A 26,506-nucleotide genomic window follows, 5' to 3' on the forward strand; every position below is an offset into this window, starting at 1 on the left:
GTACACAATGGCTTTGGGGGCCCACTTTCGCATTTCACACACGGTCTTTGTCATGTCAGAGTCCATCCGAGGCCTCCCTGAGTTGGCGGCTCTGAGTTCCTTTTCCCATTTTGGCACAGACAACTATTTCTCTATTATAAGAAAGATACAGTTCTGGAACTGTGACAAGTGGTAACTACTACTTAGAGTGAGTGTCGGGGAGAACCTAAGAGAGAGGTGAGGAGCAGGGAGAAATAGAGCACGTAAGCCTGAAAGAAAGTCACAACTTCTATTCGGTTCTGGAAGATTCCTGCCATAGAACTGAGTAGTCCTCATCCCCCTCACAGAGAAAGAAAACCATCGCCAGACTTTGTCTTGGCAGACATTTGTTTGGGCAGAAAACTTCAGGGGCTTTTTGGTTGTTGTTGGTATTTTTGGTCTTTTGTCCTTTTAAGGCCTCTCCCACAGGATATGGAGGTTCGCAGGCTAGGGGTTGAATTGGAGCTACAGCAGCCAGCCTACACCACAGCCACAGCAATGCGGGATCTGAGCCGCGTCTGCAACCTACACCACAGCTCATGGCAACACCGGATCCTCAACACACTGAGTGAGGCCAGGGATCGAACCCGCAACCTCATGGTTCCTAGTCGGATTCGTTTCCCCTGCGCCACGACGGGAACTCTGCAAACTGCAGTTTTGAAGGCCGTCTAGCCAGGCAGCACCTCTGGAACCCAAAAGATTTTTCTCTTACAAGGACACCATCCACCCTGCTTTGGTTCCCTAATTTTTCATTTTTACTTTTTAATTAAAAAAATTTTTTAACCATTTTTTTTAAAGCTGAGGAATTCCCTGGTGGCCTGGCATTTAAGGATCCGGCATGGTCCGTGCTGTGACATGGGTTTGATCCCTGGCGTGGGAACTTCCTCATGGGATGGGCATGGCCAAAACCAACCAACCAACCAACCAACCAACCAACCAACCAACCAAATATTGAAGTGCGGTTAACTGTCATTTCAGGCGCACAGCAAAATGATTCGGGTATACGCACATCTATCATGATTACTTGATGAGCACATCTTTGTCCTCACGGCAAGGCTGGGTCATTTGATCCTTGGTATGAGTCAGTGTGGACGCAGCGGTGCCCTCACCAGTCATCAGGCCGTGAGGTACTTCCCTGGAGATAAAGAGGAGGAGCAGGAGGAAGAGCTGGGGAAAGAGGCCCATCAGGAGACTGTGTCCTCAGGGAGTCCCGAGAAGGACACATTCCAGATGGAGGATCTGCTCTGTCCACACAGCTGCCGAGTGAGGGGCCCTGGTGTGCCAGGGAGTAGAGTGGGGCTGGGGGCAGTGTTGAGGACGGGGGATTGAGGAGCAGTTTGGGGAGGGCCGGGGTGTGAGTGGAGGTGGCTCTGAGTGGGAATTTGTGGGTGAAGATAAACAGCTGTCCAGGGGTGTCCCCTGTGTGCTCAGATGCTGGGTTTGGTCTCCAGAGTAAAGGAGACCGAGGCCACAGCAGGACAGAGACAGCAACCACCCCCCCACCCCCGCCACCGCCCCGGGCTCTGGACTCTGTCCTGGGGAGGAGTCTCCTCTGAGCTCTGAGGCTGCTGGTGCACTGATACTGTCAGACAGACCCGGGATGCGGGTCGGAAGGTGAGAGCCAAGGGCGGTGAGGGCTGCGGAAACGGAGGCAGGTCCCCATTATGGGCTGCATTGTGTCCGTTTCCAAATTCGTATGTTGAAGCCTTAACCCCTAATATCTCAGAGTGTGCCTGTATTTGGAGATCAAGTCTTTAAAGAGGTGACTGAATTCAAACGAGGCCTTTAGGGTGGACCCTCATTTCCAATCCGAGAGGAAATGCAGAGACCAGGCGCAGGCACCCAGAGGGAAGAGACCATGTGAGGACACAGTGAGGAGGAGGCTGGGATATTGTGATTAATAAATATATATATATATATTGGGTCCACCAGATTGCCAAAATATATTTCTATGTTTATTTGGTCTCTGTCCACAGGTCCTACTTCACAGCTCACCAAACCCTTGGAATTTCCTGAGTGCTGAGAGTGACAAATGTTCATGAGGTGACTTTTGGATCCCACCTGATAATGGGGGTTGGTTGCCAGGGGGACCAACCAAGTGACTAGAGGGGTGGAACTTTCCGTCCTACCCCCCCCGACCTCCAGGAAGGGAGAAGGGCCGGAAGCTGAGTCAGTCCCCAATGGCCAGTGACTTGATCAGCTGTGCCTAAGTAAGGAGGTCTCCTTAAAGACCTGAAGGGATGTGCTTTGGGGGAGCTTCTGAGTAGGCAAACACATGCAGATTTGGGGAGAGCGGTGCCTGGGGAGGGCCTGGAAGCGCCTCATCTCTTCCCACATATCTTGTCGGCCCTCAGCCTCTCCTCTGCCGGGCTGTCCCTGAGTCACATCCTTTCGTAATAAGCAGGTGATCTAGTGAGGGAAATGTTTCTCTAAGTTCTGTGAGCCACTCCAGCAAATTAATTGTGTCTGCGGTGGGGGCAGGGGGGAGGGGCAGTCTTTACCTGTGGAATCTGATGCTATCTCTGTGCAGACAGGGTCAGAAGTGAACTGAATTGTAGGCCACCCTGCGGGTTGTTTGTTGCTGTGGGGGACTCTGCCCTATGTTAGAATTGGGTCCAGGGAGTTCCCGTCGTGGCGCAGTGGTTAACGAATCCAACTAGGAACCATGAGGTTGCGGGTTCGGTCCCTGCCCTTGCTCAGTAGGTTAACGATCCGGCGTTGCCGTGAGCTGTGGTGTAGGTTGAAGACGCGGCTCGGATCCCGCGTTGCTGTGGCTCTGGCGTAGGCCGGTGGCTACAGCTCCGATTCAACCCCTAGCCTTGGAACCTCCATATGCCGCGGGAGCGGCCCAAGAAATAGCAACAACAACAACAAAGACAAAAAAAAAAAAAAAAAGAATTGGGTCCAGGAATCTAATTTAGTGACCATTGGTAAGCCAAGGAGGGGCTTCAGAAGAAATCAACATTTCTGGCACCTTGATCTCAGGCTTTCGGGCTCCAGAACTGCGAGGAAATAATTTTTTTATTGCTTAAGTCACTCAGGCTGAGGGGAGGCCCACAAAGGAAAAAACGGAGGCCAGTGAGGAACTAAGGCCCTCAGTCCAACAGCCCTAAGGAACTGAATCCTGCCAACAACCATGTGAGTGAGTTTGGATGTGGAGCCTCCCTGAGCTGAACCTTCAAATAGGACCTTGACTCTGGCCAAGTTCAGCCTGGAGAGAGACCCCGACAGAGGACAGCAAGGCTGTGTCTAGGTTCCTGACCCATAGAAACTGTGATAACATGTGTTTAAGGTATTGTGTGCTAATTTGTCACTCAGTAGGAGATAAATAACACAGTCCTGAAAGAGCTACTTGAGATATAGCCTAGAGTTTATATCTTAGGTCTAGTTAGCATTGGCCTGAGGAAGATTCCTAGACTGTACCTGGAAACTTGAGTATCCTGGGATAAATCACCTCTCATGGACCCTCAAACTCTTTACTGAGGAAATGAGAAGTTTGGACAAATTTCCAAACTTCTACAATATGAAACTTTCCATGCAAACTTTCTAATATGAGTAAGGGCCCACAGCCCACGCTGTGGTTGGTAGGCTTGTGGCAGCCCATTGACGCCTTGTTAAAAAGTCAGGGTTTGGAAATTCCTATTGTGGCTCAGTGGGTTAAGGATTTGTCTCTGTGAGGATGCAGGTTTGATCCCTGGCCTGGCTCAGTGGGTTAACGATCCAGTGTGGCTGTAGCATAGGCCGCAACTGCAGCTCTGATTCACCCCCTAACTAGGGGACATCCATATGCTGCAGGTGCAACCATGAGAAGAGGAGGATAAAAAGCTAGAGTATGGCATTTCAGATTTTTGAAGAGAGCAGCTGGAGTGGGTCAAACTGTCTCCCCAAATTCACGTTCATCCAGAACCTCAGAGTGTGAGGGTTTTTGCTGTTATAGTTAGGTTGAGATACCACCAGATTAGGCTGGGCCCCAAACCCAATGACTGGTGACTTTATAAGAAGAGGAGGACACATAGAGACATAGGGAGAAGGAGACAGGAAGATGGCACAGGGATTGAAGTGATCAGCTAAGGCCGAGGAATCAAGGGCTGCCAGGAATCACCAGCAGCTGGGAGAAAGTCAAGGAGGGATTCTTTCCAAGATTCTTTGATGGGAACATGGTCCTGCTGACACCTTGATTTCAGACTTCTGGTCTCCCAGACTGAGAGAATAAATTTCTATTATGTCCAGTTTGTAGTAATTTCATAGGGCAGCTCTAGGAGACTAATGTAACAGCGTATTTATTTTCTTTTAAACGTGGTATACTATACAGACGTCATTGGGATTCTTGGAATTTTCATGAAGTATGGATATTCTACTATGCAGCCATGAAAAAGGATGATTCTGAAGATTTTGGATAATTTGGAAAACTGTTTATAATGTAACACTAAGAAAGAAACCAGAAGTAGGTACTGATCATGGAAGTGAGATTATGACTCAGGAAGAAGGAGAACCCACTGCAGAGGGAAAACTGAGATAGAAGCAGAATGGTAGGACCATGGAGGATTTTCTCCCTTTTAATTTTCCAAAACACTTTTTTTTTTCCCCCAAGCCCACAGCATATAGAAGCTCCAGGAATAGGGATCGAACCAACACCATAGCAGCAACCTGAGCCACAGTGGTGACAAAGCCAGATCCTCAACCCACTGAGCCACCATGGAACTCCTCAAAATTCTTTTGTGTGTGTGTGTGTGTGTGTGTGTGTGTGTTTTGGCCACACCCTGTGGCGTGTGGAAGTTCCCAGCATGAGATGGAACCTGTGCCATGGTTGCACTTGTGCCACAGCTTCGGCAACACCAGATCCCTAACCCACTGCGCCCAAGGGAACTTTCTCTCTATGTGCTCACATTCACATCTATGGAAACCATTACAGGAAAATTGCATAAAGATAATTCAGATTTTAGGGAAGAATGTGAAAAACCTGAAGGTTATGGAATATGATAATGAAATGAATGTTTGTGACCCCACTACCCACCTTAGAAATAACAGTATTAGCCATGAAAGTGCACCACCTGTATACTTTCCCCCATCTACCCCCTCCCTCCCTCCCAGAGGAAACAAATATTCAAAATTGAACCTTTATCACTATTTCACCTTTTAAAAAATAGTTTTGTTGTGAATTACGAATCTGTAAATGGTAATTTTTTGGGTCTACTTTTTTTTTCCTGCCACAGTCTTGGCATATGGAAGTTCCCAGACCAAGGATTGAACTTGCACCGCCACAGAGGTCATACTGTATCATTAATTCACTCTGCCACGGTGGAAATTCCTAATTCTACCTTTTTTTCCCCCTTTGGCTGAGCCCTTGGCTTGGGGATGTTCCCAGGCCAGGAATCGAACTTGTACCATAGCAGCAACCTGAGCCGCAATAGTGAAAATAGCAGATCCTTAACCGCTAGGCCACCAGGGAACTCCAACATGTTTTTGATTCAATGTTATACACCTAATATTCATCCATATTGATTTCTATAGCGATGCTTCATTCATTTTCACAGATGTAAAGCCTGCTTTTAAAATGTATTCATTCATGATTTTATCCAGGTATTGTCCAATCAAGGAATAAAGGAGGGAAAAAAAGAAATCCAGGTTCTGAAAAAATTTTTCAGAAAGCAAAAATTTCACAAATAGGAACTTGTGAAATTTGACCAAGTTGTGGTTTTCTTTTCTCTTTGCTGCCAGGGCATGGTTCAAAGGGTTCCTTGCTTATGTGATCTAAGCCCCTACCAGGCCAGCTCCTATTTCAGAAGGACCTGGGGGAGGATGAAGGCGGGGAAGGGCAGAGCCCAGCAGATCCCACATGGCAGCAAAACTCAGCTGGTTTCTCCAGAAGCAGTTAGGAAGGATCTTCCATTTTTGGCAATTTTGCTTCCTCTCTGCATCTCTGGCCCACTCAGTGACCTCAGAGTCTCCTGACCATGGAGTCACATGCCTGTCTCCTTTGGAGTTTGAGCTTTACAAAGCCCCAGCTCTTTGGTAATAGATAACATGTGTGCCTGACCTCAGCAGTTGGGAAAAGCCTTCCTCCCTCTCTGCATCCTGTCCACACAAGAGCAATAACTCCTGGGGTGCCCCAGTTTGACCCTGCTTAGATGAAGCCACCATGCAGACTGTCCTGAGACAGGCCTTACCCACTAACAGCACTCGTGTGATGCTCTAGCTTACAGAGCCTCTCCAGCTACACTCCCATTAGACTCCCATAGCAACCCTGGCCGGCAGCTGCAGCTCTGATTCGATCCCTCGCCTGGGAACCTCCATATGGCCCTGTAAGAAAAATTGAAATAGTATGAAAATACCACTTTCCTTGCAAGTTTGTTTAAAGGAAAAAACATATACAAAGTACCCAGTGCAGGGCAAGTTTCAGGGAAGAGACAATAAATACCGGCATCTTTTTTTTTTTTTTTTTTGGTCTTTTTAGGGCCACATCCTTGGCATGTGGAAGTTCCCAGGCTAGGGATCGAATCAGAGCTGCAGCTGTTGGCCACAGCCACAGCAACGCCAGATCCAAGCTGTGTCTGCGAACTACACCACAGCTCATGGCAACACTAGATCCTTAACCCACTGATTGAGCTGGGCCAGGATTTGGACCCACGTCGTCATGGATACTAGTTGGTTTGTTACTGCTGAGCCACAATGGGAGCTCCAATGCCAGCATATTCTGCAACCACACTTTCCCATCCCATTGTCCCAGGTAGCGATGGATCATCTCCTCTGTGGAATGGACTTGAAGTGCCTGCCTCCAGGGTTGCTGCAGGAATCTAATGGGAGTGTATCTGGAGAGGCTTTGAAAGCTAGAGCATCACACAAGTGCTGTTATTAGCTGGTAAGGGCCTGTCTCAAGTCAATCTGCATGGTAGCTTCCTCTAAGCAGGGTCAAACTGGGGCACCCCAGGAGTTATTACTCTTGTGTGGACAGGATGCGGAGGGGGAGGAAGGCTTTTCCCAACTGCTGAGGTCAGGCGCACACGTTATCTATTACCAAAGAGCTGCGACTTTGTGAAGCCTATGTCACGGCCACAGCAACGCAGAATCCGAGCCGCATCTGTGACCTACACCACAGCTCACAGCAACACTGGATCCTTAATCCACTGAGCGAGGCCAGGGATCAAACCCATATCCTCATGGGTACTAGTTGGGTTCTTAAACCACTGAGCTACAATGGGAACTCCTTCATGCTATTTAAAAAAAAAAAAGACAAGATAACTGTCTCCCCCTGCCTCAATGAATATGTGTTAAAGTCATAATCCCCAGTGGATGAAGGGTGTGAGGGAGATAAGTTTATATGAAGTTGAGAAATTTATATGAAGTTGAGACTGGGGTGCGATTAGTGTCCTCATTGGATAAAGATCAGTGCTCCCTCCAGCATGTCAGGTCATAGCGAGAAGGCAGCTCCCACCAGAATTTGATCTCCTGGCACCTTGATCTTGGGTTTCCAACCTCCAGAAATATAAGAAATAAATATTGGTTGCTTAGGCTGCCCAAGCTAAGATATTTCTTGTTATAGACCCTGAAATGATGAGGAAAATCACAGGTTCAAAGTGTAAAATGACACATCGACATAGAGCAGGATCTAAAACTCAGCTTTTGGTCTCAGTTTTAGTGCTTTTGCCCATCGCTACCTCCACTAGTTCTCTTTTGCTGAGCAACTGATTACCCCCAAACTTAGTACAGGCATATTTCAGGGAGACTGTGGGTTCAGAGTTCCAGACTATCACCATAAACTGAGTATCCCAATAAAGCAAGTCACAAAAATTTTTTGGTTTCCCAGTACATATGAAAATTGTGTTTATATACTATGCTGCAGTCTGTTAAGTGTGCAATGGCACAAGGTCTAAAACAATGTACTTTAACTAAAAAATACTTGCTGAAAAATGCTAACCACCTTCTGAGCCTTCAGCAAGTATAATCTTTTTGTTGTGGCGGGTCTTGCCTGTGTGTTGATGACTGGTGACTGATCAGCATGGTGGTTGCTGAAGGCTGGAGTGGTTGTGGCAATTTCCTAAAAATAAGACAATGACAAAGTCTGCCACATTGATTGACTCTTCCTTTCATGAACCATATGATGCTGTTTGACACCATTTTTCTCAAAGCAGACCTTCTTTCAAAATTGGAGTTAGTCCTCTCAAACCCTACTGCTGCTTTATCAGCTAAATTTATGTCATATTCTGAATCTTTGTTGTTTTTTCAAAAATCCTCAGAGCATCTTCCCCAGGAGTAGATTTCATCTCAAGAAACCACTTTCTTTGCTCATCCATAAGAAAGATCTATCCATAAGAAGCACCTCCTCATGCATTAGACTTTTACTATGAGATAGCAGCAGTTCAGTCACGTCTTTGGGCTCCACTTCTAATTCTAGTTCTCTTGCTGTTTCTACTACATCTGCAGTGACTTCTTCCACTGAAGTCTTCAACCCCTCAACATCATCCATGAGGGCTGAAATTAAGTCCTTCCACATGCTGGTTAATGTTCATACTTGGACCTCTTCCTATGAGTCATGTATGTTCTTAATGGCATCTAGAATGGGGATTCCTTTCCAGAAAGTTTTCAATTATTTGCCCAGATCCATCAGAGGAATCACTACCTATGACAGCTATAGTCTTATGAAATGTATTTCTCAAATAATTAGACTTGAAAATCAAAAGGAAAAAACAACCATTCAAAATTTATGGGTTGCTACAAAAGCAGTTCTTAGAGGGAAATTCGTAGCAACACAGGCTTTCCTCAAAAAAGGAAAATCTCAAATCAACAATTTAACCTATTACCTAAAGGAATTAGAAAAAGAAGAACAAACAAAACCTAAAGTCAGCAGAAGGAAGGAAATCATAAAGATTGGAGAGGAAGTCGATAAAATAGAGATTCAAAAAAACAACAGAGGAGTTCCCGATGTGGCACAGTGGTTAACGAATCCAACTAGGAACCATGAGGTTGTGAGTTCGATCCCTGGCCTTGCTCAGTGGGTTAAGGATCTGGCGTTGCCATGAGCTGTGGTGTAGGTCGCAGACGTGGCTCGGATCTGACATTGCTGTGGCTGTGGCTGTGGCAGGCAGCTACAGCTCCGATTAGACCCCTAGCCTGGGAACCTACATATGCTACTGGAGCAGCTCAAGAAGAGGCAAAAAGACAATCAATCAATCAATCAAATCAAATCAAATCAATAAAACCAAGATCTGGTTCTTTGAAAGGGTAAACAAAATTGACAAACCTCTGGCCAGAATCACCAAGAAGAGGAGAGACAAAACCCAAATAAACAAAATAAGAAATGAAAAAGGAGAAATCTCAATGGATAATGCAGAAATACAAAAAAAAAAAAACAAAACCCAATTATATGCCAACAAATTTGACAACCTAGAAGAAATGGACAACTTCCTAGAGACCTACAGCCCTCCAAAACTGAATTAAGAAGAAATAGATCCATTAAGCAGACCAAACACTAGAAATGAAATTGAATATGTAATAAAAACACTCCCTACAAACAAAAGTCCAGGACCACACGGCTTCACAGGCAAATTCTACCAAACGCACAAAGAACTTATACCCATTCTCCTTAAACTTTCCCAAAAGGTTGAAGAAGAAGGAACACTCCCAAAGACATTCTTGAAGCCACCATCACCCTAATATCAAAACCAGATAGATACCACCAAAAATGAAAATTATAGACCAAATCATTGATGAATATAGATGCAAAAATTTTCAACAAAATTTTAGCCAACCAAATCCAACAACATTTAAAAAAGAACACACATCACGATTAATTGGGATTCATTCCAAGTTCAGGAGGATGGCTCAACATATGGAAATCAATCAATATCATACGCCATATTAATAAAAGTCAAAAGCCACATTAATAGATGAAGAAAAAGCATCTGACAAAATCCAACATCCATTCATGACAAAAACTCTTACCAAAGTAGGTATAGAGGGAACATACCTCAACATAATAAAAGCCATTTATGACAAATCCACAGCCAATATAATACTCAATGGAGAAAAGGTGAACGCCTTCCCACTAAAATCTCGAACAAGACAAGGATGCCCATTCTGACCACTTTTATTCAACATGGTATTGGAAATCCTAGCCACAGCAATCAGACAAACAAAAGAAGTAAAAGGTATCCAAATTGGAAGAGAAGAGGTAAAAGTGTCACTGTATGCAGATGACATGATACTATGTATAGAAAAAAGCTAAGGACTCCACACAAAAACTTACTTGAACTGATCAATGAACTCTGCAAAGCAGCAAGATACAAGATTAACATTTAGAAATTGGTTGCATTTCTATGTACTAACAATGAAATATTAGAAAAGGAATATAAAAAATACACTACTTGGGCCGATCCCTCGGCATATGGAGGTTCCCAGGCTAGGGGTCGAATTGGAGCTGTAGCCACCGGCCTACGCCAGAGCCACAGCAACGCACGATCCGAGCCGAGTCTGCAACCTACACCACAGCTCACAGCAACACCGGATCCTTAACCCACTGAGCGAGGCCAGGGATTGAACCCGCAACCTCATGGTTCCTAGTCGGATTCGTTAACCACTGAGCCACGACGGGAACTCCAAAAAATATACTACCTTTTAAAATTACACCCTCCAAAATTAAATACCTAGGAAGAAACCTGACCGAGGTGAAAGACTTATATGCTGAGAACTATAAAACATTAATTAAGGAAATTAAAGAGGATTCAAAGAAATGGAAAGATATTCCATGCTCAATTGGAAGAATTAATACTGTTAAAAGGGCCATACTACCCAAAGCAATCTACAGATTCAATGCAATCCCTATTAAATTATGCACGACATTTTTCACAGAACTAGAACAAACTATCCAAAAATTTGTATGAAACCAGAAAAGACCCAGAATTGCCAAAGCAATTCTGAGGAACAAAAAACACACAGCAGGCATAACTCTCCCAGACTTCGGACAGTATTACAAAGCTACAGCAATCTAGAAAGTGTAGTACTGTTACAAAAACAGACATACACACCAATGGAACAGAATAGAGAAAGCAGAAATAAACCCAGACACCTATGGTCAATTAATTTTCAACAAAGGAGGCAAAGATATAAAATGTGGAAAAGACAGTCTCTTCAGCAGCTGGTGCCGGCAAAACTGGACAGCTGCATGTAAATTAATGAAACACCCTCACACCATGCACAAAAATAAACTAAAAAGACTTAAACATAAGATAAGACACCATGAAACTCCTAGAAATGAACATGGGCAAAACAATCTCTGACATCAACTGTCCAAATGTTTTTCTTAGGTCAGTCTCCTAAGGCAATAGAAATAAAAACAAAAATAAACCAATGGGACCTAATCAAAGTTACAAGATTTTGCACAGCAAAGGAAACCATTAAAAAAAAAAAAAAAAAAAAAAAACACCAAAAAGACAACTTACAGAATGGGAGAAGATAGTTTCAAACAATGCAGGGCTTAATCTTCAAAATATACAAACAACTTATACAACTCAACAGCAAAAAACAAACACCCCAGGAATTCCTGTCATGGCGCAGCAGAAATGAATCCAACTAGGAACCATGAGGTGGCAGGTTCAATCCCTGGCCTCGCTCAGTGGGTCAAGGAACCGGCGTTGCCATGAGCTGCAGTGTAGGTCTCAGACGAGGCTTGGATCTGGCATTGCTGTTGATGTGGTTGTGGTGTAGGCCAGCAGCTACAGCTCTGATTAGACCCCTAGCCTGGGAACCTCCATATGCCACGGGAGCAGCCCTAAAAAGACAAAAAAAAAAAAAAAAAAAAAAGAAAACAACCTAATTGAAAAATGGGCAGAAGACCTGAATAGATATTTCTCCAAAGAAGACATAGAGGTGGCCAACAAGCACATGAAAAGATGCTCAACATCACTAATTATTAGAGAGATGCAAATCAAAACTACAATGAGGCACCATCTAACACTGGTCAGAATGACTATCATTAATAAGTCTACAAATAACAAATGAGAGAGAAGGTGTGGAGAAAAGGGAACCCTCCTACACTATTGGTGAGAATGTAAATTGGTACAACCACTTTGAAAAACAGTATGGAGATACCTCATAAAACTGCCATATGACCCAGCAATCCCACTCCTGGGATTGAAAAATATACATGTGCCCCTATGTTCATTGCAGCAGTATTCACAATAGCCAAGATATGGAAACAACCTAAATGTCCATCGACAGATGAATGGATTAAGATGTGGTAAACTACCCAATGGAATACTTCTTCAGCCATAAAAAAGAACAAAATAATGCAATTTGCAGCAACATGGATGGAACTAGAGACTCTCATACTAAGTGAAGTAAGTCAGAAGAGAAAGACAAATAACATATCACTTAAATCTGGCACCCAATATATGGCACAAATGAAGCTATCTATAAAAAAGAAAGAAACTCATGGATATGGCGAACAGACTTGTGGTTGCCAAGGGGGAAGGGGAGGGAGTGGGATGGACTGGGAGTTTGGGGTTAGGAGATGCAAAATAGAGCATTCGGAGTAGATAAACAATGGAGATCCTGCTGTATAGCACAGGGAACTACATCCAATCACTTGTGATGGAACATGACAGAGGATATTGTGAGAAAAAGAATAGGTATATATGTGTGTGTGTATGTGTGTGTGTGTGTGTGTGTGTGTGTATAAAACTGGGTCACCTTGCTGTACAGCAGAAATTGACAAAACATTGTAAATCAACTACAATTAAAAAAAAAAAAGAAAAAAGAAAATCAAAAGAACTCCTTGATCCCTGAGCTACAGAATGAGTGGTGCGGTAGCAGGCATGAACACATTAATCTCATTGTCGCCATCAGATGATGGGTGACCACGTGCATTGTCAATGAGCAGTAACATTTTGAAGAGAATCATTTCTTCCAAATAGTAGGCCTCAACAGTGGGCTTAAAATATTTGGTAAACAATACTGTAAACAGAGGTGCTGTCATCCAGGCTTTGTTGTTCCATTTATAGAGTACAGGTAGAGTAGATTTAGCATAATTCTTTAGGGCCCTGGGACTTTGGGATGGTAAATGTTCATTGACTTCAATTTAAAGTCACTAGCTGCATTAGTCCCTGTCTTTTGAAAGCTTGAAGTCAGGCATTGACTTCTTTCTAGCTATGAAAGTCCCAGATGGCATCTTCTTCCAGTGTAAGGCTGTTTGATCTACACTGGAAGTCTGTTTAGTGTAGCTGTTACTGAGTTTGAGCTCGAGCTGCATGTAGGCCCCATAGCGAGGATAATGACTTAAGGGAAATTGCCCTGTGCAGAGAGTGGCAAACTAGGTGCCTTGTCAGGTCTCAGGTGGTGATACCAGACCAGGCCCCTGTGCCCCAGGAACTAACACAGGATTTTCTAGTTGATCCCTATCAGGAGGGGGAACCAGTCTCGCCACTTCCTGAGCCCCAGTGTTGGAACTGGGGCTGGATAGGAACAGGAGGCGGTGGAAGGTGTGGATATATTGGCACGGTGGCTGGAGCAGCTGGGACAGCCACCTTGGTCAGAAGTTGGAGTGACATAGACTCACCCCCATCCCCCATCTTTTCTTCCTATATGACATTTCCTTTCCTCCTTCTCCTCCTTCTTTTTGCACTGGCACCTACAGCATATGGAAGTTCCCAGGCCAGGGGTTGAATTGAAGCTGCAGCTCAAGTCTACACCACAGTCACAGCAACACCAGATCTGAGCTGCACCCGTGACCTATGCTGCAGCTTGTGGCAATGCCAAATCCTTAACCCATTGAGTGAGACCAGGGATTGAACCCACATCCTCACAGAGACAATGTCGGTCCTTAACCTACCGACAGATTTTCCCTTGGGTTTCTTTTACTACAAGGTGACAACTGTATGACTTTTCCCTACCCTGCTGTACTAGCACAAAGGCTTGCACACAGAGGATTTCATCATTCTTACCCACTTCTTCACAGAGCAGCTATAGAGCCATTCAAAGGCCACCATAAAACCATAAATAGCAGTTGATCATCCCTGACCATTGAAAAGATACCTTTTTGCCTTGGCATCAACCAACTGGGCTGAATTCTGGGATGGAGCTTATGGTGATTTTAAGAACTAAATGGAACCTTTCTTTTCTCCCTGGGAATGCCCCACTTTTGAACTGGAACAGACATGTTTTTGTTGTTGTTGTTTCTCTTCTCCATTTGACATCGGTCTGTAAATGGAGAAATGATATCGAAACGAAATGAAATGAAAAACCAAAAGAACAAACAGAGAACCCTAAATAAACCCTCAAGTTTAGACTCGGGGTTTTACATGTCACAAGAACCATCCACTCAACCCCATGCAATGTGATTCCTTGGCCAGGCCAATGACTCAGGAGATTGTAAACAATGTAAATAACACATCAAAGGTGACAATACCTGGTGCACAGGATCCCGAGGTAACCCCGGATAAACCCCTTGGGCAGATCCTAACAGGTACTGTGGCCACACATCATTACAATAAAATATCATCTTTCTCTCACCCAGGGGTTCATAGCTGTAAACAGATCACTTATCCAAAATGCACCTGGAGGGCTTTTTTTAGGGATAGTTGAAACATTTCCCAGTTTTTAAAAGACAGAAATACAAGACAGACAAAATACAAATGTCACACACAAATGCTAACAACCAAAGAAACAAATGAATCAGTTCACAAATAGGGTAAAAGTCCAGCAATTATTTCCTCACTCAAATACAAGAAAACCGGCTAATTCCGGAGGAGGATAAAAAAAGCCCCACCCCAAACAGAAAGGAATAACATTTCCAGCTGTACACACCGAAGCGACTTACCCGTCTGCATGGAGCCCATCTGTTGGCTGGTGTCGACTCCTCCTTCCAACTGCCATGCCCTGGGACAGCTGGTGCCACTTCAGGGGATTTTGAAGGGAAGAGCCTCAAGACAAGTGGTCCCCGCAGCCGCCAGGGCCTTACCCCAAAATACCAATCCAGGGCTCGCTGGCCACAAGCAGCCAGGCTCCTAGTGGCTTCACCAAAATTTGTTACCAAGTGTAAGTGCATACTTGTTGCACAACAGGCCAATAAACAGAGGAGTTGTTGGGGCAAGGAATGGCGCCTTTTTTTGGAAAGCCAGCAGACCAACGAGATGGTAGGTCAGCATTCCAGACAGCCATCTTCCCGAGTTAGAGCTCAGGCTTCTTTCATACTAAAAGGCTAAAAGGGGCATGGGGTGAAGTCCTGGTTCCAGTTCCGGCCAGACTGTGGAAATGGGTGTTAACCTCTTTCTCCTGCAGCCACTCCCAGGTGGGCCTGGTTAGGATGTTTCGTGGGGTGAGCAAAGGTCTTTTAGCTTAACCTTCACTACCTGGGAGGCAGGGTTCCCAGAGGTGGGCCATTATGTATAATTTAGGCTTATAGGCAACATCCCTTTAGTGATTTGCTTGTAATAGAATACAAAGGTTCTTCCCTATTGCAATCCCACCTTCATGAATTATTTTAGCTAGATCTGCTGGGTAACTTACTGAAGCTTCTACATCAGCACTTGCTGCTTCACCTGGCACTTGGTTGTTATGGAGATGGCTTCTTACCTTAAACCTCATGCACCAACCTCTTGCTTCAAATTTTTCTTCTGCAGCTTCCTCACCTCAGCCTTCATAGAATTGAAGAGAGTGAAGGTCTTGCTCTGGATTAGGCTTTGGCTTAAGGGAATATTGTGGCTGGTTTGATCTTCTATATGAACCACTAGAACACCCTCCGTATCAGTAATAAGGCTGATGAGTTTTGATATATGCCTACATCAATGAAACCATCACCATTACAAAGATATCTAATACTTCCATCACCCTCAGACTTTCCTTATGCCCCTTTGTAACCACAGGCAACCACTGATAAGCTATTTGTTACTGAGTAGTAGTTTCCAATGTTGAGTTTCATTTTTTTGGTTTTTCAAAAAAATTTTTATCGAAATATAGTTGATTTGCAATGTTGTGTTAGTTTCAGGTATACAGCAAAGTGGTTCAGTTTTACAGTATCTAACTATTCTTTTATAGATTATTTTCCATAACAGGTTAAGAATTTTATATTAATGGAATCACAAGGTGCATTCTTTTTTATGTCTGGCTCCTTTCATTGAACATAATGATTTTGAAAATCGCCTATTTTTTTTAAACTCTTTTATCAGTTCTGTGTTTTATCCATCTTAGAAGGTCAAGAAACTTGCTGACAGACTAACAGAATGATCAAAATGTCCCACACCCAGGCTTTCTCACTCTCTATTGATTGATTGTATTTTTAGGGCTGTACCTGCAGCATATAAAAGTTCCCGGGCTAGGGGTCAAATTGGAGCTATAGCCACCAGCTACACCACAGCAATGCCAGATCCTAGTTACACCACAGCTCATGGCAATGTGGGATCCTTAACCCACTGAGCGAGGCCAGGGATGGAACCCTGGTCCTCATGGATACTAGTCAGGTTCATTACCACTGAGCCAAACAGAAACTCCTGCCCATCCATCTTATTACGTGTAGCAATGGTTTCCTCCTTAGGAGTTCCCACTGTGGCTCAGTGGTAATGAACCTAACATCCATGAGGACCAGGGTTTGATCCCTGGCCTCACTCAGCGGGTTAAGGATTCTGCTGTGAGCTGTGGTATAGGTCATAGACTCAGCTTGGATCTGGCATTGCTGGGGCTGTGGCATAGGCCGGCGGCTGCAGCTCCAATTCGACCCCTAGCCCAGGAATTTCCATATGCTGCAGGTACAGCCCTAAAAAGCAAAAAAAAAAAAAAAGTTTGTTCCCTTTAAAAAATCAAACAATTTTAACAGTTTTATTGAGGTATAATTGACATACAATAAACTGCATATATTTAACATATACTCTTTGATGTTTTGACCTATGACTATGTACCACGAAACCATCACATTTATCAAAACAATGAAAACATCCACCTTCTCCCCAAAGTTTTCTTGTCCCCCTTCGTAATCTCGCCCTCTGCTTTCTCTCTATCCCCACCCCCAGGCAACTACTGATCTTGATCTAACTACAGACTCAACTACATTTTCTAGAATGTTATATAACAGGATTGTATAGTATGGGCTCCTTTTTATCTGGCTTCTTATTTGGCGATTTGCTTATGTAGGTACATGTTCACTCTTTTTTTATTGCCGAGTACTATTCCATTGAATAGATCATAATTTGATTTATTCCCTCATCATGGTGGAAGTTTGGTCTGGTTCCATTTCTTGGCTATTGTAAAGAAAGCTGCTATGAACATTTGAGTGCGAGTCTTTGTGTGAATGAATATTATAATTTTTCTTGAGTAAATACCTAAAAGCTGAATGGTGTGGTCACATTAGGTGTATGTTGAATTTTTAAAGAAACCATCAAACTGTTTTTCGAAGTGGCTGTACCTTTTTACACTCCCACCAGCAGTGTGAGAGTTCCAGGTTCTCCACATCCTCACCAGCACTTAGTGTGGTCCTTCTTTAGTGTAATATTCCAGTGGGTGGGCAGTAGTGTCTCATCGTGGTTTTAATGACTGATGACTGTCGATGTTAATCATCTTATCATGTGTTTACTGGCCATCCAGATACCTTCTTTCATGACGTTTATTCAAGCCATTAAGAGATATTAATAATTCTTTACGCTGAGTGAGCATATAACAATGTTAAAAGTACATCCTTGCCTGGGATCTGTCTTCCCTCTCAGACGAGCAGGGCATTGGTCAGTGTGCCCATTTTACAGGGAAACTCACTGAGGTTCTGACAGGTGGGGAGTGATGGAGGCAGGACTCCTTCTCCAGCCCAGAGAGATCTGGGTGGAGTCATTCCCAGGCAGCCTCCACATCACCTGGCTGTGACCTAGTGGAGTTTACCTGCTTTGGGTCTATCTAATCTTCCCTTTTCCCTGTGGATCCCTCCTTACCATTTTGATTTATTGTACAAACATAACACTGTTCACAGAATAAACAACAAAAGGAGAAACAATAGTACTTACTGGACTTTGGAACCAAAGACACCTGAGTAAATCTTATAATCTGCAGGGACCAGTTTCCCCGAAACTCTCAAATGGGCCGCAGTCCTGCCTGCTCTCTCATTTTAGGCAGATTGGATGGACCCTCTTCTGGAGCCTCACCCTGAATCAAGCCAAGAACTGGCGCCCTGGGTTTGTATTTGTTTCTAATTCAGACTGTAGGTGATACTTCGAAGTCACCGCTAGCCTCGGTCTTGTAGAGATGCTCGATGCAGCGATGCTCCCGGATCCACGTCTAACCCCAGGCCTGCCCGCCCTTCCAGCAGCCGCGGAGCTCCGGGCGGCCTCCGTTAGTGCCGACAGCGCCACCCAGCGGCTCATACGGGACAGCGGGGGGATTAAGGGAGGGATGATTTGGGTGCGGAGCCGGTGAGGAGAGCCGCGATTTGGTGGGGATTGTAAGGTAGGGTGGAAACCACCCCAGGCAGGGAGGGGTCTTCTCTTCGTGGAGGACGGACGGCGGTACACATGCCAGCCAGCTGGAGCCACATCTGTTGCTTCTGCTTTCGTGACTTCAGTTTTTCTCCCTCTCCCATCAGGAAGTGAGGTCTGTCGTGGGACCCGCCAGTCCGTGCCTGTCACAAGCACGGGGGCGCCTTGGGAACTCCTTCCTCTTTTTGATTCACCGCCTCTGTTTTTTGGGCACCCAGCTGATGTGGCCGATTGATCCAAAATTGATCCAAGGCGCGCAGCGGAGGGATCCAGACGCAGCTGAGCCTGGTGTGAGAGTCTTGCCCTAGGAAACATGGGGCGGGAGAGGCCTCACGCTTGGAAACAGAGCCTCCTGCATTGGCTTGCACCCTCCAAGCTCTGCTGGCTCGGCTTTCTCCAGCCTCACCTCTAACTGCTCGCTGCCCAGGCAGGTGGGCTCGCTGCCCCCCCCCCCCCAAAACATTTCCGTGATTTCCCATCAGCATGTCCCCCTGAAGGCGGCTCCCTCAGCCTCACCTGGCCTGAAACCCGCACATTCACACAGGCTCTGCCTGCTCCCTGGGCCTTCCTGACATTTAACAGGAGCTCCTGCCGCCCGAGCTCCGGGCCAAAAGCTCCTGTTGGACGTGTGGACACAGTTTGTTAATTATCCTAATGTTTTTCTAATTAGAAGGGTAATACGTGTGCCCTTTTATACAAAACATTTAAAGAAAAAGACCACCCACTAAACTACTACCCTGATATAACTACTATTAATCTTTATTTTTTTCCTGTGAAAGTACATGTGCTTTACAAACATAAGATCGTATAAATGAACCATCATGCAAAAGTTATGCTTCTGGGAAAAAGTTATGCTTTTGAAACTAGTTATTGAGATTCCAGAAAGCATGAACTCCTACTCACCCTTCAAAGCCCAGTCTGTCACTCTCATCTGAAAGACTATGATTCCTACAGGCAATGTTAACTGCTATCTCCACTAGGTGTCTCTGACACCTTAACCATTCTTTTTTTTTTTTTTTTTTGTCTTTTTAGCTATTTCTTGGGCCGCTCCTGCGGCATATGGAGGTTCCCAGGCTAGGGGTCAAATCGGAGCTGTAGCCACCGGCCTACGCCAGAGCCACAGCAACTCGGGATCCGAGCCGCGTCTGCGACCTACGCCACAGCTCACGGCAACGCCGGATCGTTAACCCACTGAGCAAGGGCAGGGACCGAACCCGCAACCTCATGGTTCCTAGTCGGATTCGTTAACCACTGCGCCACGACGGGAACTCCCATTCTTTTATTCCCATAATTATTATCTTGTATTTGACTGTTGGTTTATGCATATGATTTCCCCACTTGAGCAGAACTCCTTGAGGCTGATGACCCCATCTGACAGATTTTTGTATTCCCACCTAAAAGAGAAATTCTTCTGACACTTGTTAAAATGGTAAGAAAAACTAACACAACATTGTAAATCAACTATACTTAAATTTAAGCAATGAAAAAAAAATGGCAAGAAAGCCTCTATGGAAGACTATTGCAAAGGGGTCGACTGTGGGTGGCAGCAGGAGAGAGACTGGTCTCAACTCCTAGGAGAACAAGGATGAGTGAGGATTTCTAGACAAGGAGCGGGGTGGAGTCAGTGGATGGAAATTACTAAGAGGAGACATCAAGGGGTGGTGGTGGGGGGGCATATTCTTCCTGAAGTGATCTAGCCAGGTTCTTGCTAAAGGGCAGGACAAGGACTTAGCAAGGATGGGGCCTGAGGAGCTTGATCAGATATTCAGGTGATCTGTCATCAAGGGTGGGGGGATTCTTGCTAAACTGGGTCAGGCAGTCTAAAGACAGGGAGGGGGCCAAGGTGGGGACCTGGGTGGGAGGAGGACTCCGAGAAGCCTGATTATAAAGTTCAGTCAAGGAGAGAGTCTTTGTCACAAAACACATACACTGAGTATGTATATTCTGAAGTAAGTATCATGCATGTAATTAAAAGAGGCCATTGCATCTTTTGGGGGGGGGGCTGCACCCATGGCATGCAGAAGTTCCCGGGCCAGGGATCAAACCCAAGCTGCAGCAGTAACCTGAGCCAGAGCAGTGACTATGGTTAATCCTTAACCACTACGATACCAGGGAACTCCAAGTCTCTGCTTTTTTTTTTTTTTTTTTTGGCCACTGCATCTTTTAAGCTATCCTCTAAAAGAGCAAAACCCATAATTTCCTCACTAGAGTTTGTAGCCTCAGAAAGAAGGAGTTTGGCACTATGCATCATACCACCCTTTATGCCAAAAGCCCTCGATAGAGCAGCGAAGCTTTATAAAGACACCCCCACCCAGCCTGGCTTCTATCCTGGTATCTCAACACCTACTCATTATTTATTCAACAAGTATTTACTGAACACCTAGTATGTGACAGATAATGTAATAAGTACAGAGAATGGAACAGTGATCAGAACAGATTCCTACCTTTTTTGGGGCTTACATTTTACTGGGGGGAAACCAGATGATAAGCCAAATAAATAAGTGAAACACATACTATATCAGGTGGAGGGAAAAAAAAGAAAAGCAAGGAAGGGACAGGGACAGTCCTACCCCTAGACAGGGCAAGAGGGACCCTGCCCTAAGTCCCACATCGTAGGAACCTGCCCTGGCCTCCTCCAGCATGAGGAGTTTGCCAGGCCAAGGGGATGCACCCTGGGATCCTGAACTCCCTTTTTAGACCGCACGCTCGTTACCCAGAATCTCAAAAGTTCCTGCCCAAACAGCAGAGTCCACGTCCAGGGCTTGCATGGATTTCCCTGGGGTCTGACCTTAGTGGGCAGAATGGGACACAGGTATGTGTGCCCCAAGGCCATGGTGTGATCAGGAGGTGGCCACTTGCTGGGGACACAGCTGGGATGCTCATGTGTGTGGTGAGGTTCTTGAGGTGCTGGGGAGAAGTCAGGGTGGGAGGAGGAAGAAGGGGCTATATTTGGGGGCCCACCATTTTGCTCTTGCTCCAGGCTCTACAGATGTTAGGGGCTGTCCTGGGAAGTGAGGATAGGGACTTGTATGTGTGTGTGTGTGGGGGGGGGGGGTTGGGGGTATCACTGCAATTTTATTTTATTATTTTATTTTAAATTTTTGGCTATGCCCACAGCACGTGGAAGTTCCTGGGCCAGGGATCGGACCTGCACCTTAGCAGCAACCCAAACCACTTTGGTGACAATGCCAGGTCCTTAACCTGCTGAGCCACATGGGAACTCCCAGTGCAGTTTTAGATGAGATGGTCAGAAAAGCATCATGAGGATGACATTTTACTGAAGACCTGAGGAAGATGGGAAGAGGTGATGTGAACATCTGTGGAAGAGCGTTCCAGACAGAAGAAAAAGCAAATGCAAAGGCCCTGAGGTGGGCACGTGCTTGACATGATCAGGAAAAGACACCCAGGCCCAAAGGGAGGTGCCAGATTTGTGTTTGTACAAAACCTAAGAGACCTTCCAGAAGAGCCATATTGAAGAAATGAAGGGGCCAGCTCTGCCCTCATCCTGGTGACCCGGGACTGCGCCTCCTCAGGCCAGGATTTCCCCAAACCTGTTTTTAAGTTTTTTTCCCCCAGTTCCCTGGAGGCCCTCTCCTTATCACCTCCACTTTCCTGTTTTCCTCTCCCATCTGGCACCCGTGATCTCCCGAAGGTCTCCCCACATGTCTGCCCGTCCTCAGGGACAGCCGGGTGTCAGATGTGGCCGCAGATGTGGGGCTGAGAGAGGGGCCGCCGGGGCTGAGGAAGGAAAGACTCAGAGGTCAGAGGCCTGACCTGGTCTCAGCTGAGGGGAACGTGCATTTATGCAGATAAGAGGAAAAGGAAAAAGAAAGCCTCTTTGGGGGGTGGGGAGGGACCGGTCCTGAGATTTTGAGCCAGCAAGGAGCCTGGATCTCAGATTTTCAGCTGGTGTCGTCTTAGCTTTGCTGTCACTTCTCTGAGCACCTTCCATTCCCCCACCCCCTTGCCTCTGGGGGCCCTTCCCACCCTCCCAGGCTGGCAGTGCTGCTCATCTTGGGTACTGTGCAGGTCCTGGCTGGTGAGGGGGGGCACTCTACCCTGTGCTTCAGAGCCCCTGCCCTTTGTTTGGTTGCCCTGATTACTGCTGGTCCAAGAGCTGACCTCTCTTGGTGGAGGACCAGCACCGGGCCAGCCCTGCGGTAACTGTTCAGAGTCTTAGTTTAGCAAGTGATCGGGTGGGAAGTGAACCCCGAAAGAGGCTCCTGGGATAGTTCTGTATTTCTAATGGTGGAGGAGGCACCATGAGGGGGACCCTTGTTGGGCTGAAAATGAGGACAGGACTTGGACTTGGCCGGCATTTTCCATGCAGTGTCTGGAGGCCCAGGAGGGTGGTGTCTGCTGCCTGATTGGCAGGGAGGAGCCAGGCAGCTGGGGGAGCCCTTCCCCAGCCCTTGCTTTAGCCCTTGCTTTAGAGACAAAGAGCTCAAATGTAGCAGGAGGTCCTTGACTTGGGAGGTGGGCAGGAGGCAGGACAAGGGCGCCATGTCCATCACAGATGGACTGAGGCTCAGAGGGGTGACTTGACTTGTTCAAATCCCTAGGTGAATAAATAAAACATATATCCACCCTAGATGCATCTTAGTAAAACTGCCAAAAACCAAAGACAAAGACTCCTAAGTTGCCAGAGGGAGAAAAAATAAGAGGTGAACACAGCAGTAATAATAGAATACAGAAGGTAATAAAATATTTTCAAAGTGCTGAAAGAAAATACCTGCCAATCTAGAATTCTGTACAGGGCAATTTTTATTTTTTTTTAAATTATTTATTTATTTATTTATTTTTGGTCTTTTTGCCTATTCTAGGGCCCCTCCCAAGGCATATGGAGGTTCCCAGCTATGGGTCTAATTGGAGCTGTAGCCACCGGCCTACTCCATAGCCACAGCAACGCAGGATTTGGGCCATGTCTGTGACCTACACCACAGCTCATGGCAACGTCAGATCCTTAACCCACTGAGCGAGGCCAGGGATCGAACCTGCAACCTCATGGTTCCTAGTCGGATTCATTAACCACTGAGCCATGACGGGAACTCCTGTACAGGGCAATTTTTAAAGGAATCAGAGCAAAAATGAAAACATCTTCAGATAAGTAAGACCAGAGGAATTTTTGAATATTAAACCCATGTAAGGAATTCTATAGGCAGACAGTGAACCAACCTCAGATGGAAGGACTGAGCTGCAAGAACAAATACCCAAGCAAGTGAGTGGATATGTACATAAACAAAATGAACACACACTGTATAAAACAACAAAGAAATTCCCGTTGTGGCTCAGAGGTAACAAAACTGACTAGTACTCATGAGGAATCAGGTTTGATCCCTGGCCTCAGTTAGTGGGTTAAGGATCTGGCGTTGCTGTGAGCTGTGATGTAGGTTGCAGATGCAGCTCAGATCCTGAGTTGCTGTGGCTGTGGTGTAGGCTGGCAGCTGCAGCTCTGATTTGACCCCTGGACTGGGAACTTCCATATGCCACAGGTGTGCCCCCGCCCAAAGAAATAATTTGTGGACCTCAAAAGGAAACCTGAAAAAAAAAAAAAAGACATATATAATAAGAGCATACCAGCTTGGGGGGGGTAAGTGGAATTAAAGTGTTATATATAGTTATATTGTCTGTGATGGAGATAAACATAGGGTTCAGCTTTAGACTTTGATAAGAAGCTAACTCTGTGGAGTTCCCTGGTGGTCTAGTGGCTAGGATTCGTGCTTTCTCCACCATGGCCCAGGTTCAGTCCCTGATGGGAGAAGTGAGATCGCACGTCAAGCCACTGAATGCAGTGGTAGAAAAAAGTTAACTCTGCCTGCTGTGATTTCTAGGGTAATCATGATAAAAACAGGGCTTATTAGTCGAAGGTGGCGGGGGGGAAGAAAGAATGATAAAATTAATCAAGCCAACTGAGGTCAAGAAAAGAGAGAAAAACAGGGAGTTCCTGTCATGGCTCAGTGGTTAACGAATCCGACTAGGAACCATGAGGTTGCAGGTTCGATCTCTGACCTCACTCATTGGGTTGAGGATCTGGCATTGCTGTGAGCTGTAGTGTAGGTCGCAGATGTGGCTCAGATCTGGCATTCTGTGGCTGTGCCTCAGGCTGTCAGCTACAGCTCTGATTAACCCTTGGCCTGAGAACCTCCATATGCCATAGGTGCGGCCCTAAAAAGACACACACACACACACACACACACACACACACACACACACACGAGAGAGAGAGAGAGAGAGAGAGAGAGAGAGAGAGAGAGAGAGAGAGAGAGAGAGAGAGAGAGAGAGAGAGAGAGAGAGAGAAACCCAGAGCTGCTAAGACAAAAGAAAAACCACAAAAGAAGTGATAGATGTAAACTCAAATATTGTGTTAATCACATTAGATGTGAATATGCTAAATGCTCCTGTTAACAAAGGTTTCCAGAGGATATAAATCAGTTCCATGTAGACAGGACAGAAAGAAACTAACCTGCCCAAGGCGCCCTCCCAGGGAGTGGGGGGAAGGGGTGGTGGATGGTTTGCAGCCTGCTTCCTAGTTCTGCGATCTTCCAGCCCAACCGGGTCCAATCAAACCCAGTCCCTTTATACTGAGCAGCCCCCCCTGTCAGATTTTGGAACGTACAGTTGAGTAAAAACAAGGCTTCTATCCTTACAGCCTTTTCCTAAATGAGGAGCCAGTACATTTTGGCACGAATTCTTGGATACAGGCTTTTCTAGGGGTTTGTGGCCACAGCACGACTTCCAGGTGGCGGAGGTGGGGGTAGTGACGATTTTGAGGCCGTGTCTGAGAAAGCCCGGGCCTGTGAGCCCCAACGTCCCTCCAAGGTGGGGTGGAGACCTCGTGATCACAGAGGGGAGGGTGGGAGGAGGCACTTTCCTCAATGGAAATTCATCAATGCTTTTGTCCGCCGCACTTATCAACGTTGCTATTTCAGTGAGGAGCGGTGGAGCCTGCACCCGGCTCCCGCCAGACGCTGGCGGTGGGGGTGCAGGGCGGCGATCCGGCGGGGTCCTCTCTGTCGTCAGAAAACATGAGCTCACGCCAGGGTTTCTGCAGGTCACCGAGATAGCACCGGCTCTCTGGAGACAGGCGTGACCCCCAGGTCGGCTCCTAGTCATTGAACTAAGTGGGCCCAGATAAGGGCCGGATAATGGTAGCCAGACTCCCACGGCCTGGGCAGGCCTCCTCCAGGGCCCCGGGCCGAGAGAGAGCAGGTCAGGGAGGGGCGGCGGGGAGGAGCCTCCGGGGGCTCCGGCCCTATCCCGGGTCCGAGCCCTGCCTCCAGGACAAACAGTTATTAGGACAAACGCGTATGCTGGGAAGACCCTGGCCACAGTAACTCCGGGAAAAATACCAAACTGGCAGTACTTCCTTCCCTGGACTTTTTCTTGTTTCATCAAATTTGCTGTATCTGTTGGCAGCGTTTAGAGTGTGGGGAAGGTAGACGTGCTTTCAGGGCCCCAATGTGGATGGGGGGGTGGGATGAAGGTGGGGGGTGGGGGTGGGGGGACAGGTTTAATCCGAACGGTGGTTTCAGGAAAAGCCCAGGTCAGTTGCTCAAATTCTGTGCTCTCCGACACTGAATCAGCTCCGAGGCGGCTCCATCTCACCAAGCCTTCCTGGGACTTAAGCCACAACCACCTCAAAGATAAAATAACATGACACCTGTGTAATCGGGATGGGAGATGGTCACAGCGCCCTGCGAGTCTCTTCCGGGGTTGCCACACCGCACCTGGGAGGGGAGGAGGTGGGTTAGGGCCGGGAGGACCTCAGGGCTCATCCCCTCCCAGGCGTGCACCTGGCCAGTTCCCCTGTTCCAGGATTAGGGAACCTTTCCTTCCTATACCCAGAGCAGTCCCCAAGGAGCCTCCATCGAAGGACAGGAGCCCCTGAGCGGCATGCAGCAATGTTACCCCAATTCTCAGAGGGCCGCTGAGGCCCAGGGACCCAGCCTGCCTGTCGAGGTCGGCACGGCCGAACGCTTTCTCCGCATCACAAGCCTCCCGGGCCTTCCCTCTAGGAAAATAACTGAAAGAAATAATTCGAGGTATCA

General features: G+C 46.3%; 1 long non-coding RNA gene across 1 annotated transcript; it reads left to right on the forward strand.

The window, feature by feature from the left end:
- Positions 1 to 1,191: 1,191 nt before the first annotated feature.
- Positions 1,192 to 9,314, forward strand: LOC125116053 (uncharacterized). The gene is made up of 5 exons (XR_007132242.1): positions 1,192 to 1,294; positions 1,995 to 2,061; positions 3,052 to 3,310; positions 6,746 to 6,877; positions 8,253 to 9,314. It is a non-coding gene; the product is annotated as an uncharacterized LOC125116053 (long non-coding RNA).
- The last annotated feature ends 17,192 nt before the right edge of the window (positions 9,315 to 26,506 follow it).

Source organism: Phacochoerus africanus, chromosome 15 (assembly GCF_016906955.1).
Source record: "Phacochoerus africanus isolate WHEZ1 chromosome 15, ROS_Pafr_v1, whole genome shotgun sequence".
Classification (NCBI taxonomy): domain Eukaryota; kingdom Metazoa; phylum Chordata; class Mammalia; order Artiodactyla; family Suidae; genus Phacochoerus; species Phacochoerus africanus.